The 15,102-nt window shown below is 44.8% G+C and overlaps 1 pseudogene; it reads right to left on the bottom strand.

Moving 5' to 3' along the window:
- Positions 1–654: 654 nt before the first annotated feature.
- Positions 655–812, bottom strand: LOC120930017 (annotated as a pseudogene).
- Positions 813–15,102: the final 14,290 nt, after the last annotated feature.

Consider the following 15,102-nt stretch of genomic DNA (forward strand, 5'->3'; position numbering starts at 1 on the left):
TTAAGAGAACTCTTTGGGGTCAAAGAATTGCTGATGTCCTGCTCGCTTGGTGTTTGGTGCCTACTCTCTGCGTATTACCCTAAAACTGTGGTTTTCAACTCCTGTCCTCAGGACCCACTAACAGGCCAGATTTTAAGTATTACCTTGGGGAGATTCAGTTAGGCTCCTGGCAGGGACTCGAGTAATCTATGGTCCATGCAGCCAAAGCTACATGGACCCAACATCCTTGGAGGGTCTGCCGAAACAGAACCATCCTCGGTTAAGCTCCCCCGAAGGGAGACCCCATGAGAGCAGGCAAACTAAGTCAGAAGGCCATGTCCACCCACTCCCAAGACTTTCAGAGCAGGTCTGAGGACCAGCACCCTACTCATCACACATAAAGTGCAAGTGCACCAACAAAAAGAAGATGTAACGTGACAAACGAGGGAAAAGGTAGGAGGAGAGATTGGGGAGAGGCCACCTCAGCAGGCTACTCCCACAACCCCCATCCCTCCCACCTAATCACGTTCGGGAAATTCTAACCGCTCCTCCCGACTAAAAGAGGAGCAAGGGTTCTCTCCCGAACAACTGACTGGCACAGGCACCCCCAAATCCAGGCCAGAGGCCAGGGGCCCAGCCCTCCAGCTTCGACCTCATGCCTCTCTTGTCCAAATCAGAAGGTTTCCACCTCCACGCCAGCAGGCTTAGCGTCTGCCAACCTCCATCCCTTTCCCCCTCGCCGAGTACTAGGGACGGTTAGCATAGCACCACCTACTGGCAACTGATAAGAACAGATACTACACTGGATCTTAGCCAATAGGCCGAAAAGCGATATATAGAATACACGCGTGCCCTTTGAGAACGTCAATTCTGTCGAAACTGGTCAGGGCGGTGCTTCGTAACGATGTCACCACGTTCCCACGTGACCCCGGAAGCACGGGCGTACAAGTTTTTTTTAGTTTTTTGCCGGCTGTTTTAAGATGTGTTTTGCTGTATCGTTTTTTTTTTGCGCTATTCAATAAACGACTCATCGTTTTAAAAGTTAATGCACTATTGCTGCTTTTTTAATGTTACATTGCCTGGGGACCTGCAGACTTGCCCACTCTGGAGAGAGTGTTATTCTTATCCTTTCATTGGTCCTTCTGGAAGTAGTGAAGAGGAGATCGGGAGGAGTCTAGCAGCGATTCTGACATCAGGCTGATCCTTTCAACCCTGCAGGGGTGTACCTGCAAAAGCGCTCATGACCTTACGATCAGAGGTCCAACATTTCTGGTAAGGGTCCCCCCTTTTCACTTATGTGCGCGCATGAGGAAGCATCCATTGCGGTGGTGGCGGACAACTGTTCCTGTATCTTCCACTTCCTTCCATCTCTCTCTGTGGGACTGGATTCCTGATACTATTTATTTTGGACACTGTTGATTTTGTTTCCTTCACTTGTGTTGTTCCCATATATTCACCTACTTGGGTTTTTTGATTATTATATGGACATTTGTTTATGTTAAATAGACTTTTTGAGATATAATTTTTTTTTTTTTACATTCCAAAGTTTATTAATGTTCATGTCAGGAACAAAATATATAAGGTGCAAACAAAACAGTACAGCATGATAATGACAATCATATACAGAGGCCATATACATCCAAGGTAGACAACCAAAACTATTACAGCGAGTAGCAATAAGGCTCACGTTACGCGGCACAACTTAGGGCTAAACTGAAATGTTCTCAATATAGAGTCTGCTCTACTGTAGTTGTGATCATATAACGTCTTGTGTAAACCATAGGTGGAGCCTTTTCTACGCAGGTTCATCTGACATTATATTTCTGCAGAATCGTCTAACGCTTTTGGGTGTACTTTCCACTATCATACCATAGAAAGAAGCTAAACATTCCTGCCAATTAGAAAAGGCAGGGCAGGGGGAGGAAGGGGGGGGTGGGAGAGTGGGTCAGAGATGAAAGAAGAGGTAGGGGAAAGAGGAAGGGTGTAGTGCAGAAATTGGCAAAACCAGTGTATTAACTCAGTATCAATCCTTAATAGTTGGTCAGTGATATATCAATTATTCAACCAGTGCCCACGAGTGTCTCGTAGGCTTCAGAAAAGCGGAACTCAAACCAGGGTGACCATGTCTCGTGGAACTTGTCTACTCTGTCTGAGGCCTGTGCAAGAGTATCTTCCATCTCGCGGATCTCAGAGATCTTTTCCAGCCATTGTGTGACCGTGGGTACCCTGGTGGTCTTCCAGTAGATTGGGATCAGGGCCTTTGCTGCGTTTAACATGTGCTTCGTCAGGGAGTTCTTATATCTCTTTAGCGAGAAGGAGGAGATGTGGAGCAGGCAGCACGCGGCGTCCAGCGTCAAGCTGGTCTCTGTGATTTGTTTAATTAGGTCCTTGACCTGTTGCCAGAAGCTGGCCAGGCGTGGACATTGCCACCAAATGTGTAACAACGTGCCTACCTCCTCTCCACACCTCCAACATTTATCAGACGTCTGTGCATACCAGGAGCTCAGTTTAGCTGGTGTGATATACCAATTTGTAAGTAACTTATATGACGTTTCCTGTATTTTTGTGCTAATAGAGCACTTGTGTGCCAGAACACAGGCGCTCCGCCATTGTCTCTCTGAGATGGTCTTCCCAAGAGCTTTGGACCAGCCCTTTTGGAACCTATCTTCTGATGAGGAAGAAGATACTTGTAGCCACTTATAAATGACAGATGTCGTTCTCTGCAGGAGCTCACCCTTGTTACAGACCTCTTCTAGATCAGTCAGCTGTCTGGTGTAGTGTTGTTTGTTCACTTTGTCACCTGTGTAGCTACGTACTTGTAGGTACGTCCAAAACTGCAGGGAGGGGCGGTCCAGGACTTGTTTAAGCGTCCTATATTCCACACATGTTCCCCCTCGGAAGCATTCTCCGGCAGTGAGTGTCTTATTGGAGGATGAGTGACTTAGTGTCCGTGTTCCGATTCCCGGCTGGAAGTCAGGGTTATTTGAAAGCGGCGTTAGAGGGCCTATCACTGTGGAGATAGTGGAACATTTGGTCCCCAAGGCAAAAACTTTCAGGGTATTCGCCTGTAGGGGTTGATGAAGCAGATAGTGCGGTTTCCTCAGGCCTGGGTTCCAGGGGGAGAAAAGGAGTGGGAAGGGACCTAGGTCCTCCTCCAGGGTCACCCAGTCTTTCACCTCTCTGTGGCAATGCCAATCTACTACCCTCGTTACATGTGCTGCTATATAGTATCTCCTGAAATCAGGGAGCCCCATTCCCCCATCTTCCTTTGGTCTGGTCAAGAGAGCAAATTTAATCCTTGCCCGCTTGTGAGACCAGAGAAAAGCCAGAAGCACGGTTTGGAGCTTTTTGAAAAATGTATTAGGCATGACTATAGGTATGGCTCTCAACAGATACAGGAGTCTGGGCAGCATCACCATCTTGATGATGGCAGCTCTCCCGAACCAGGAAAAATATCCTGCATTCCAGAGTTTCAGATTGTCCTCAATTCTACGCAGTAATGGCGTGAAGTTAGCATCATAGAGTGACGCCAGGGACGGGGTCAACCAAATTCCCAGGTACTTCATGGCCTTACTTTCCCATCTAAACGGGCAGTTAGATTGCGTCCTGGTGAGGGTCGGGGCAGGCAGTGTGAGATTCATTGCTTCTGATTTGGTTAGGTTTATCTTGAGGTTTGTGAGGTAGCCATAGTGGCTGAATGCCTTCAGAAGATTTGGGATAGTAACATGCGGGCCTGTCACAAAAAATAAGAGGTCATCCGCGTATGCCGCCGTTTTGTACATCCTACCGCGAACCGAGATCCCCTGAATCGAGTTGTCTTTATTAACCGTACGAATGAACGGTTCTAGCGAGAGGATAAACAGTAGAGGGGAGAGGGGGCACCCCTGGCGTGTCCCGTTTTGAATTTCTATTACGTCGGACAACGACCCGTTAATTTTGACCCTAGCAGAGGGGCGGTGGTAAAGCGAAGTGATCCACGCCATCATACGTGAGCTAAGACCTATGTGAGTGCAAGTTGCGAACATAAAGTCCCACGATACTCTGTCGAAAGCCTTCTCCGCGTCTGTGGACAGGAGAAGGCTTTCGACCTGTTGAGTACGCGCTGCCTGCATGAGTAAGAGGGCTTTAATGATATTGTCCTTTGCCTCTCTCCCTGGTACGAAACCCGCCTGCTCCGGACCAATCACCTCAGTCAAGTGTCTATATTCAGGAGGGAGATAGGCCTATAACTCGCACAAGTTTCGGGGTCCTTATCTACTTTCGGGATAACCGTGATGTGTGCAGCGTGAAAGTCCCGCGGGAGGGGCCTAGGGTTTGTCAGTGAGTTGAAGGCTTTCTGCAAGGGACCTGTCAGTATGTCACGAAATGTCTTGTAGTAAATTGAACTGAAGCCATCCGGCCCCGGACTCTTCCCGGGTTTCAAGGCCTTAATGGCACACTGAATTTCCTGTGGCGAAATCTGTTCGTCTAGGGCGGAGGTGGCCTCAGCCGGCAGTTTGGGTAGGCCACTCTGACTCAGATAGTCCAGGATGGCCTGAGTCCTAGATCCCCCCAGCCCAGGCGGTTTGTGTTGCAACGGTAGGTTGTACAGTGTAGAGTAGTATTTATGAAAATGTGCCGCAATGTCTTCCGTTTTAACGTCCAGTAAGCCTGATTCATTTCTGATCCCAGAAATGTGGGTGGAGGAGTGGGGATCGCGTAGGGCCCTCGCCAACAGCTTACCCGATTTGTCTCCCGCCTCATAATATATTTTTTTCCTAAAGAATAGGAAACGTTTTGTCTTGGTAGCAAGGGCATTTTGTAGCTGCTTCCTGGCTTCCAGAAGGTCCGCGGCTGTCTGTACAGACAAGGACTGTTTGTGTTTGGTCTCCAGCCGGGAGATTGTGCTCAAGAGTGTGGTGACTTCAGCCTCCTGTAGTCTCTTACGCCTGGCCCCCATACGCATCAAGTCACCTCTGAGTGTACATTTATGGGCACCCCAGACCATCATGGGGTCAGCTTCCTCAGACTCATTCTGCTTGAAGAAATTCACTAAACTCTCAGTTATTTGAGGTAGCAGTGTTGGATCCGTCAGGAGCGATGCGTTTAGTCTCCAGGAGGCTGAATGGGTCGTGGGGGCGGATTCTACCATCGTTAAGGACGTAGGTGCATGGTCTGATATGGTTCGTAGACCTATCTTGGCCCCAGTCACCCGAGGTAGATCTCTTTGCGATATGTACAAGTGGTCGATACGAGAGTATCTATTGTGGGGGGCAGAGTAGAACGTGAAGTCCCTCTCTGATGGGTGGAGAAATCTCCATGCATCCACCAGTTGCAGAGACTGCAGAAGCGTCTTAATCCTTTTAAGGATTTTGTAGGATATGCACGTCTTACCCGTCGAGGTGTCCACCAGGGGGTTCAGTGGGACATTAAAGTCCCCCCCTAGTATCAGACACCCGGACGCGAAGCCTGATAAAGCCTGAATCATACGTCTGCAGAAATTTGCATGTGCTGAATTAGGGAAGTAGACATTCGCCAGCGTAATTGGAGAGCCAGCATATTTCCCCTTGAGAAATATGTATCGGCCTTCGGGGTCGGTCAACCTGTCAGTCAATTGAAAGGGTGCTTTTTTGCTTATTAAAATGGACACCCCTTTTGATTTTGTCAGGTCATTGGTCGCGTGTAGGGCTGTTGTGAAGTATGGGTTAGTCAACTTCTGTACCTTGTTGGTCTGAAAGTGAGTCTCCTGCAGAAAAACGAAATGTGGCTTACCTTTCTGGAGTTCCCTAAGTAGTGTGGTTCGCTTCTCTGGTATGTTCAGCCCTTGTACATTATGTGAAATGACCGTTGGGCCCTGACCCAGTGATGAGTATGCCATCTGAGGCGTTCCTCGATGACACAGTTGATTGGATCTAAAATAGAGGAAACAGGTTAGGCAGGTCACTGGTGTGATGGTATGCCAATTTGCTCGTCAATGAGAACCCCAATAAGAGATGTGGAGACAGGGGGGGAGGAAGGAATAGAGAAAGGTGTGAATAAAGGGAAAAGGGGGAAGGGGAGACGGGTGTAAGGAGATTGCACAATTAACACTACGGGATGTGGTAATCACCCCGAAGTCGTAAGTAGTGGGCTCGCAAGCGTAAGAACTCTCGCGAAACCCACTCTGCGAGGTCGTGGTGTGACTGCGCGACAACAACGGCCGCAAACTTCTTTCGGTTACTTCTAAAGAGATGACTCAGGACTCCGTATCACCGTCAGTGAACAGCAACCTGAGACAACCTCCACCACCAACAACGGGGTGGTATAGCAGTATAACAGCAAAAAATAACAAAACAAGAAAAAAAAGAAAACTCTCTTTCACAGCACAGGTGAGAAGAAAGGAAACCCGGCATACTAATAGGTTTTATGTCCAGTCCTCTCGCGTGCGCAGCACACGGACTGGAGTCATGGTATAGAAACCCTGCAAGAGTAAATGGTTAACAGGCAAAAAGAACAATATTAGCCCCAGTCTTCCTGGTGGAGCAAAATAACTAAGGAAGAAAATAACCCCCCGCCCAAAAAAACAAAACTCATGGGCCTTAGGCACACACGATAAAGGTGTCCCTCTGATGTTGGCAGTCCCTTATCAAACCTTGTAGGTCAGCATCATTATACATCTCTACCTCCTCATCAGGTTAGTTTAGTCTCGTTGTATTGGGCGTTCACCCAGCCGGGTGAGAAAAGGCTCCCTCTTGTTTCAGGTGACACATTGAGATTACTTCCTTCATTTCCATTCGGCGTATATCTCCGAAAGCAGAGTCCCCGCCAATTTTCAATAGTGTGTCACATTGTGCTTGTCAGGATCTTGTGTGGTCGGTAGACAGTGTCGTGCGACCAAACAGTTTGTAGAGGGGAGTACTTTAAGATGCGTGATAGATCAGCGCGGTGTTCTAAACCATCTTGCGTGTGTGTGCTAAAACTGCACCTCATGGGTTGACGCTGGCAATGCTTGGGAGCAATAATAATTAAAAGAGGGGGGACAACAAAGAACAGAATAAAAAAAAGAATAATAAAAAGGGGGGGGATTTGAAATCGCCAGAGCGCGGCGAGTTCCGTTTAATCTTCCTCTTGGGCCCTGAAGGGGCCTTGCCTGGGACCCGGCGTGCCATTTTGTGAACCGTGACCTCGGTTCGGTTTAGAGCGTTTGGGGAGTCTCTTCTCTGGTGTAGAGAGCGGCGAGCGGCATGGACCTCCGTCCATCCTGGGGAGGGCAAACTCCTGGTACCACTCCGGGACCGCTACGGGGTTCATGTCCAGGGCCTCAAAGAACTCGGGGAGGTCTGCAGGGGTGCGCAGTATATGTTGCCTGCCAGCTCTCGTGACAGCCAAGGCAAACGGAAAGCGCCACGAGTAGGTTAACTCTCTTTCTCTCAGCACCTCCAGCAATGGCCTCAGCGCCCTGCGGTTCCGGAGAGTGATTTGGGATAGGTCATGAAATAACATGATAGTCTCTCCATTAAACACCACACTGTCGCTTCTCCTGGCTTTAGTCATTATTTCCTCTTTCAGTGGATAGTTCTGCAGGCAGCAGATTATGTCACGTGGAGGGGCTGTGTCGGGGCCTTTAGGCCTCAAGGCTCTGTGAGCCCGGTCAAAGTCAATGGCCGCATCCTCCTGCCTCTCCAGGAGACTGTTGAATACTCTTCTCAGGGCTGGGATAATCTGCGCGCTCTCCACTGACTCGGGGATCCCCCTCACCCTAATATTTGCCCTTCTCCCCCTATTGTCCAAGTCCTCTAAATGACGGTTTATGTCGATGAGGTGGGAGGAATGGGAAATCACAGCACTCTCCAGCCTGTGCAGCCTCTTATCCCTGTGTTTACCAACCGCCTCCACGGCCGTGAGCTTCTCTGTGAGGACAAGCAGGTTGGATTTTAAGTCAGTGATGGCTGCAGAGAATGTGGATTTGATGTCCGCTGCAAACCCAGTCATATCAGCGTATGTCAGGGGGTGGTTCGGGTGGTTGTGCCCCCTACCTGAGTCCTCCGCCACAGAGAGAGAGTCCTCGCTGGATTCCTCATCCTCTCGTTGCGATCGCGCCATCTTGGTCCCCGCCATGCTGCCGCCGGAGATCGCGCTGTTTTTAAATAGGTCCGTGATGTTCCGGGTCGACACCGCTGCTGTGCTGCGTCTCGAGCGGGTCTGCGGGGTGTGGAACAGCTTTTTGCCCATTTCTGGCTCGGTTTAGGCAGGGTTTCAGGCTGAGAGCCGGGTTTCCTTACAGAGCTCCTCTAGTGTGCGTCCGTCGCCATCAAGCGCCAAGCCACGCCCCCCGAGATATAATTTTTATGCACTTATACGTTCATCATTCACTTTTCAGGTTGCAATTTTATTAATTGATTTATGTATATTTAGATGTATACTCTTAGCGCAACTTTATTATTATTTTTATGATTCATGAATTGTACTATTCTCTTCTGACTTGACAAATCTTCAGGCATATTTTTTGGAGAATCAGTATTATGTCATTTGCAAATCTGCCCGGTTTTCAAATTGATTTAGTAATCAATGTAAATGACCTTTAAATATTTGTCAGATGTGCAAAAACAATCGGCAATGTGCTATACTGTATGTCTAATATCATTCTTAGTCTCAGTCAACCTGTCGCTGGGAATTATTTACAAATCGTCATTTGAGGGGATTTATTAATATATATCTTTTTAATTTAGCTCAGTGAACCTGCATTTACTTCAGACATACAGTCATTTGACCAGAATCTTTCTTTGCATATTACTAGATGTTTAAGCTGAATTAAGCCTCACTGGGTTCCTTAAAAAAAAAAATCACTTCTTCTGTTGCAATCTCTCATTTCTTTTTGTGCCGCAGTCATTCATGGAAGCTTATATTTTTTGTCTTTATGTTATGTCTGTCTATGACGCTACCTACTGGCTCCATGAAACGTCAGCTTGAACATATCTTTTTGCTCTCTGGTAGTACAGTAGGAAATGAATAAACTGGAAATGCTTAGCTTACCAACTCCCACTGTTAAGGCCATAAAGGGTCAGTGAACTGCAGTTCATCTCCCATTCTACAATATGACTTCTCAGCTTTGAAGACTGCTAAAGGCATGTAATCATTCTTCCTAGGCATTGGTGGAGAACCACACAGAAAGATCAGTATTTAGTCTTTTCTGTTACTCGCCATTTTACTCTGTCGTTTTGCTGCCATTGTGATGATCATTATCTGTAGTGATACATTCACTATAGCACTTCTTATGATTTTTTAAGTCATAATAGGACTATATATTTTTTTTCTTTTCTGGAGTATGTCGTTCTTTCATGCAGAAGTCGACATACTACTAGAGTTCATATATTTACAGAAGAATGTCACCTTGAAGAACTTTGAGCTTTTCTTTTATTCTTTTATGTGTTAAAATATATAATAAACTGATGGTACGTGTACAAAGCATATTAAACCTGAAAGGAAAATATTAAATTTAAAGAGACCATGGCCCAGATTCTCAAAGGGCTTACGACGGCGCAACACAATGTACGCCGTCGTAAGTCCTAATCTGGGCCGTCGTATCTATGCGACTGATTCTTAGAATCAGTTACGCATAGATATCCATTAGATCCGACAGGCGTATTTCTCTTACGCTGTTGGATCTTGAATGCAATTTTTTTCATTTGCCGCTAGGTGTCGCCTCCGTCGTTTTCCCCATCGAGTATGCAAATTAGCTAAATACGCGAATTCACGAACGTACGCGCGGTCGACGCAGTGAAGTTACGACGTTTACGTTAGTTTTGCGCGGCGTAAAGTTGCCCCTGCTATATGAGGGGCAACCAATGTTAAGTATGGCCGTCGTTCCCACGTCAAAATTTAAAAATTTACGTTGTTTGCGTAAGTCATCCGTGAATGGGGCTGGACGCCATTTACGGTCACGTCGAAACCAATGACGTCCTTGCGACGTCATTTGGAGCAATGCACCCTGGGATATTTTCCGGACGGCGCATGCGCAGAACGTTTGGCGCGGGAATGCGCCTAATTTAAATGCTCCACGCCCCCTACCCGGCTAATTTGAATTAGGCGAGCTTGCGCCGGGTGATTTACGCTACGCCGCCACAACTTTACAGGCAAGTTCTTTGTGAATAAAGCACTTGCCTGTAAAACTTACGGCGGCGTAACGTAAATCAGATACGTTACGCCCACATAGTTTTACGCCCATATACGAGAATCTGGGCCCATGTACTTGTCCAAAAAAACATTTTTTAAAGACTGGTGCAAGTATATGCAGGCAATTCTAGGAACTTGAATATTTTATCAGAGCAGCTTTTTTTTTTGTATCACAGATTCTAATTAATAAACACATTTTTTAAATGCATCTTTAATACTTCCTTTTTATTTCTAAATCTGCTGAAGGCGCCATATTAAAATGTATCTATAGTCACAATTTCCTTTTTGCGCAAAAACATATGCAAATCAATCCATAATTACAACAAATACCAAAGTAAACCAAGTGAAAATATATATATATATATTAAAATAATGATCAATGGATACTTAAAATAAATATTACAACATGCTTATGTGTTATAACCAAACATACATTATAATAGTCGTGTGATATAACACAAATAAAGATCATTAAATCAGAGCCGGTTCACACAGGGGCAACCTGGGATCCGACTTGAAGTTGCCCCAAGTCGCGTGGTTGAGAAAATCAATGGAAGTGAATGGAGCCGTCTTAATACACACTACTAAAGTCGCTCAGACTTCAGAAAGGTTCCTGTACTACTTCAATCCGACTTCTAGGCAACTTGTAGGCAACTTGTACCCATTGATTTCAATGGAAGTTGCCTCAGAAGTTGGATCACTGTCTTAACTGAAGCAACAATACAGGAAGAGAACATACATTTCTCAGGCAAACCCCTCCCTCCTCCTCCCTCCCACAGAGCTGATTGTTGTTTGATTGGCTACTGGAAAGCCTCCTGTCCTGGAGGGGACTGGAAGTTGCCTTGTACTGTCTTGGAGGCAACTTGAAGTTGCCTTGTAAGTTGCCCTGATGATTCATACTCAAGTCGTGTCCAAGTTGCCTCCCAAAGTCAGCTGAAAGACGTGTTTGCCCCTGTGTGAACCAGCTCTAAAGCTCATTCAATAAACGTATATTTCCAAAGGTGTTCAGATGTGGTGTCTTCTTTTGTATTGATTTGCATAGGTGTGTGTACAATTTAGTTTATTTGGTAAGCGCTGTAATTTATCTTTGTTTCATTGTACTGTGGGTATATTTGGAATTATATTGCAGCTGCTGTATAAGTTGAAAAGCAAAGTAAGGTAGATTTTATTATAACTTTTATTTTTACTTTTGCATAGGATGCAGAAGTGTCATTTTTTTTTCCAATCCACAAAGAAAGACCAACCACACACTGACAATCCAATTTTCAACAAAACATTATTGTTCCAAAGCCCCACCTATGATCACCATGTTCTAGAGCAGGGCTCAAAATTTAAAGTCCTGAGCTACTAGACAGACCTCAATGTGTACTCGCCAGCAGTTGCCCCGCCCAACCCCTACCATGTCCCTTCCCATAATCCCGCCCCTAGACACGCCCTCATAAATTTAATGAAATGACACTTAAATGTTTTATGCAGAATTAAGTTATAAAAATAAATATTAACAACAACTTTATCCGTGCCCAAAAATGCAGCCTGCCCATGTCTACCAGTGCAGCAAAATGTCCCCACTTTGCAGCCAGAGTCCCCAACTTTGCAGCCAGAGTCCCCCCACAATTGCAGCCAGAGTCCCCCCACAATTGCAACCAGGAGTCCCTCCACAATTGCAGCCAGGAGTTCCCCCCACAATTGCAGCCAGGAGTTCCCCCCACAATGCAGCCAGGAGTTCCCCCCACAATTGCAGCCATGAGTTCCCCCCCACTTTTGCAGCCAGGAGTTCCCCCACATTTGCAGGCCAGGAGTTCGCCCCACATTGCAGCCAGGATTCCCCCCACATTTGCAGCCAGGAGGTCCCCCCCACATTTGCAGCCGAAGTTCCCCCACATTACAGCCCTACCTGTGCTGGGTAGGAGAGGAGCCAGAGCCGCCGCCACATTGTTCAAACTGCGGGGAACATTAAAGTTTTCAATTCAATAGCTGTGTTCCCCGCGCTCTGAACAACCAGACGGCGACGGAGGTGACAGCAGCTGCAGCGGCGACTCTCCTCTCCTTGCTCGCCCCCCCCCTGCTCCCAGGCAGCCCACACTCACCAGCCCTCAAAATTTACTCACGAAATGCGTGCAGGCGAGTGTAAATTTTGAGGGCTGTTCTAGAGTGTTTCACCTAATCAATTCATTGTAGAGGAAAGGGCAAACAGGAACGATATACAGGAAGCATTGGTGACATATGCCAAATCTTAAAGTAACATATGCACCAAATGCATTTCATAAATCTGCTGTCCAAAACATATCCTAATTCATTAAATTCTAATACCAAGTGATATTCACAATGGAGAAGATTTATCACCTATTAAAAACAAGATTTATTTAAAAAAATTAGTTCTTTATTGTTGTCCACACTAGGAAGAAAAAATGTAATTACCTGGAACTGAAGTAGTGAAGAAATATTCCAATGATGGGGGACCTGTGCCTCTGACAACTGACTTTGGGGAGATTTCCTTTTGACTTGTGTCTCTGGGTTGGTGGGGTGAAATGGTGATGTGGTGGAGACATGTACGATGAGGCCCCTCTTTATTGTTTATTCACCTGGGCTGTTAGAGAGTAGTGGTGATCCTTTTCTCTTTATTTTTACTATCCCCCTGGATTGATATTAGGACAAGCTTGCACCTCATGTTCTGGGACACCGGGATATGCTTTCACCTCTACTTTGAACTGCACCAAAAGCAAACAGGTGGCATTCATTTTAAAAGATCATAGACAAACTAAAATACTAAAATTGATAAATAAAAGGTAGAGAGTTATATATCATAAATAAACTAAAATACTCAAATTGATAAACAAAAGGTGGAGAGTTATATATCAGGAGCAGTGTATCTAGCCATACAAGAGCAGACAATATAATAATGCAGGGGAGTGGTCTTATCTGGAGGAGAGAGATTCAGAATGGAGCACCTGTTTTCATAAAGATATAGACACAATTGCATTTGCTTTTCTTTAATAGAAGGGCAAATTAAATAGTGAGTGGGTTTTCAATTTTGAATGGAGGGCGTTGCAAGCATGTAAAGTGGAGTTAATGAACGAGTTTGGAAAATACTTTATTCAGGGTTTGCAAACATGGTTTAGAAATACTTTATTCCAAGCTGTTCATATATTGTTGTTTGCATTCTAAGTGTTTGACAATCCTTTTTTTTTTTTATATAATGTATCACTTTGCTTGGGGGCATGGATGATTTATTTATGTAGAGTGCTACAGTGTGTGTATGTATATTTATTGTAACAAGTTTCATGCTTGGATAAATTGCATGTACCAGCTGCACTAGCAGGATTTGTTTTAAATAGCGCAGCAACGGTATGTTATTTATGTGTTGGATTTACATTGCTGGACAATGTGATTGACAATGGAGGTACATTGTTTGATATTGTTTTTTTTTTGTTTTTTTTTAAGAAAGAGCTTTTTCTAAGGTTTTTATTTACTATTTTAAATTTTTTAAGTCTCCATTAACATGGAGACAAAAGTTGCCTCAGGAATAGGGGGTTGTATTTCACACCCACTTGTTAGCTACCCTGCCATAGTCATGTGGCCCAGTGTGATACAGGAGGGGAGGCTATATGCTTATTGGTTTCTTATTTGTGGCATGCCAGGCTGTATTTTGGTGGGATGCCTTATTTTTCTTTGTTTGCCTGTGTACTCCCTCTAAATTTGGGGTGGGGGGTATTGGGGGACCTTACACTTTCTTTCTGTAAAATACACTTTTAGGCATGCCGCCCTTTAAGGAAAAATGTTTTAGGATCTACTTTAAAATCTACACCAGACCTTCCAGTAGATAATAATCAGAATATTGATATAACATGTCTGTCATGTCTGATCTCCACATTTATTTTTTACAAACAGGATGGCCAGGAATTTTGATTTGGCGGAAATATTATTATTTTTTAAACCTGTTTGTAAGTGGTATAACTAAAGTTTTGGTGGATATGATATTTTTTTTGCTGATGACACAAAGATGCACAATAGGGTTACATAGTTACATAGTAGGTGCGGTTTAAAAAAGACACAAGTCCATCAAGTCCAACCTATGTGTGTGATTATATGTCAGTAATCCATTGTTTATCCCTGTATGTTGAAATGATTGATGCTCACCGCTGAGACCACCGCCTGTGGAAGGGAATTCCATATCCTTGCCACTCTTACAGTAAAGAACCCTCTACGTAGTTTAATGTTAAACCTCTTTTCTTCTAATTTTAATGCGTGACCACGTGTCTTGTTAAACTCCCTTCCACAAAAAAGTTTTACCCCTATTGTGGGGTCACCAGTACAGTATTTGTAAATTGAAATAATATCCCCTCTTAAGTGTGTGTAAAGGGTTAATAATACCCCAAAACCAGCGCAAAGTGGAAACATTGCTAATTGCTAATGATAATAGTAATTTTTGACAATATAAATTGCAGCAGCTTGTATGAAAAAAGGTATGTGAAAAACAAATCAACACTAAATTGATTAAACCACGCTCCTTAATGATTAAAGTGCAAACGAGCAAAATGTGTCTCAAGAAATCTCATCAGAGAACCAACATAAAAACAATATAATTAAAAAGTCCAAACACAAAATTGTATTCAAAATCCGGAGAGATTAAATAATAAGTTTTCAAATAATGAATCAGGATCTTCAAAGTCTTGATGAGCAAAAAGGTAAAGTGACTGCATATCTTCCACCACCATCACCTGCCACACATCCTACTCAGCAGACGTCCATGACCCCTATTATAGGTAGTCACAAAGTGCTTGTAAATGTTTCCAGCAGGAAATTTAACACGATCCCAATGGTAGTCCCAACGAACATCTGACCTCCAGGACACCCCCACCGAATAAATCCAAAACTTTTGTGCACATTCCCAGGAAAACGATTTGAGAAAAATTGTCCAGTGATTAATGGGAAAGAGTAAAAGAAAGGGCTTCCATAGTGAAGTATGCTAAGGTTTTATTCCAAATTATTCAG

This window comes from Rana temporaria, chromosome 2 (genome assembly GCF_905171775.1).
Source record: "Rana temporaria chromosome 2, aRanTem1.1, whole genome shotgun sequence".
NCBI classification, from domain to species: domain Eukaryota; kingdom Metazoa; phylum Chordata; class Amphibia; order Anura; family Ranidae; genus Rana; species Rana temporaria.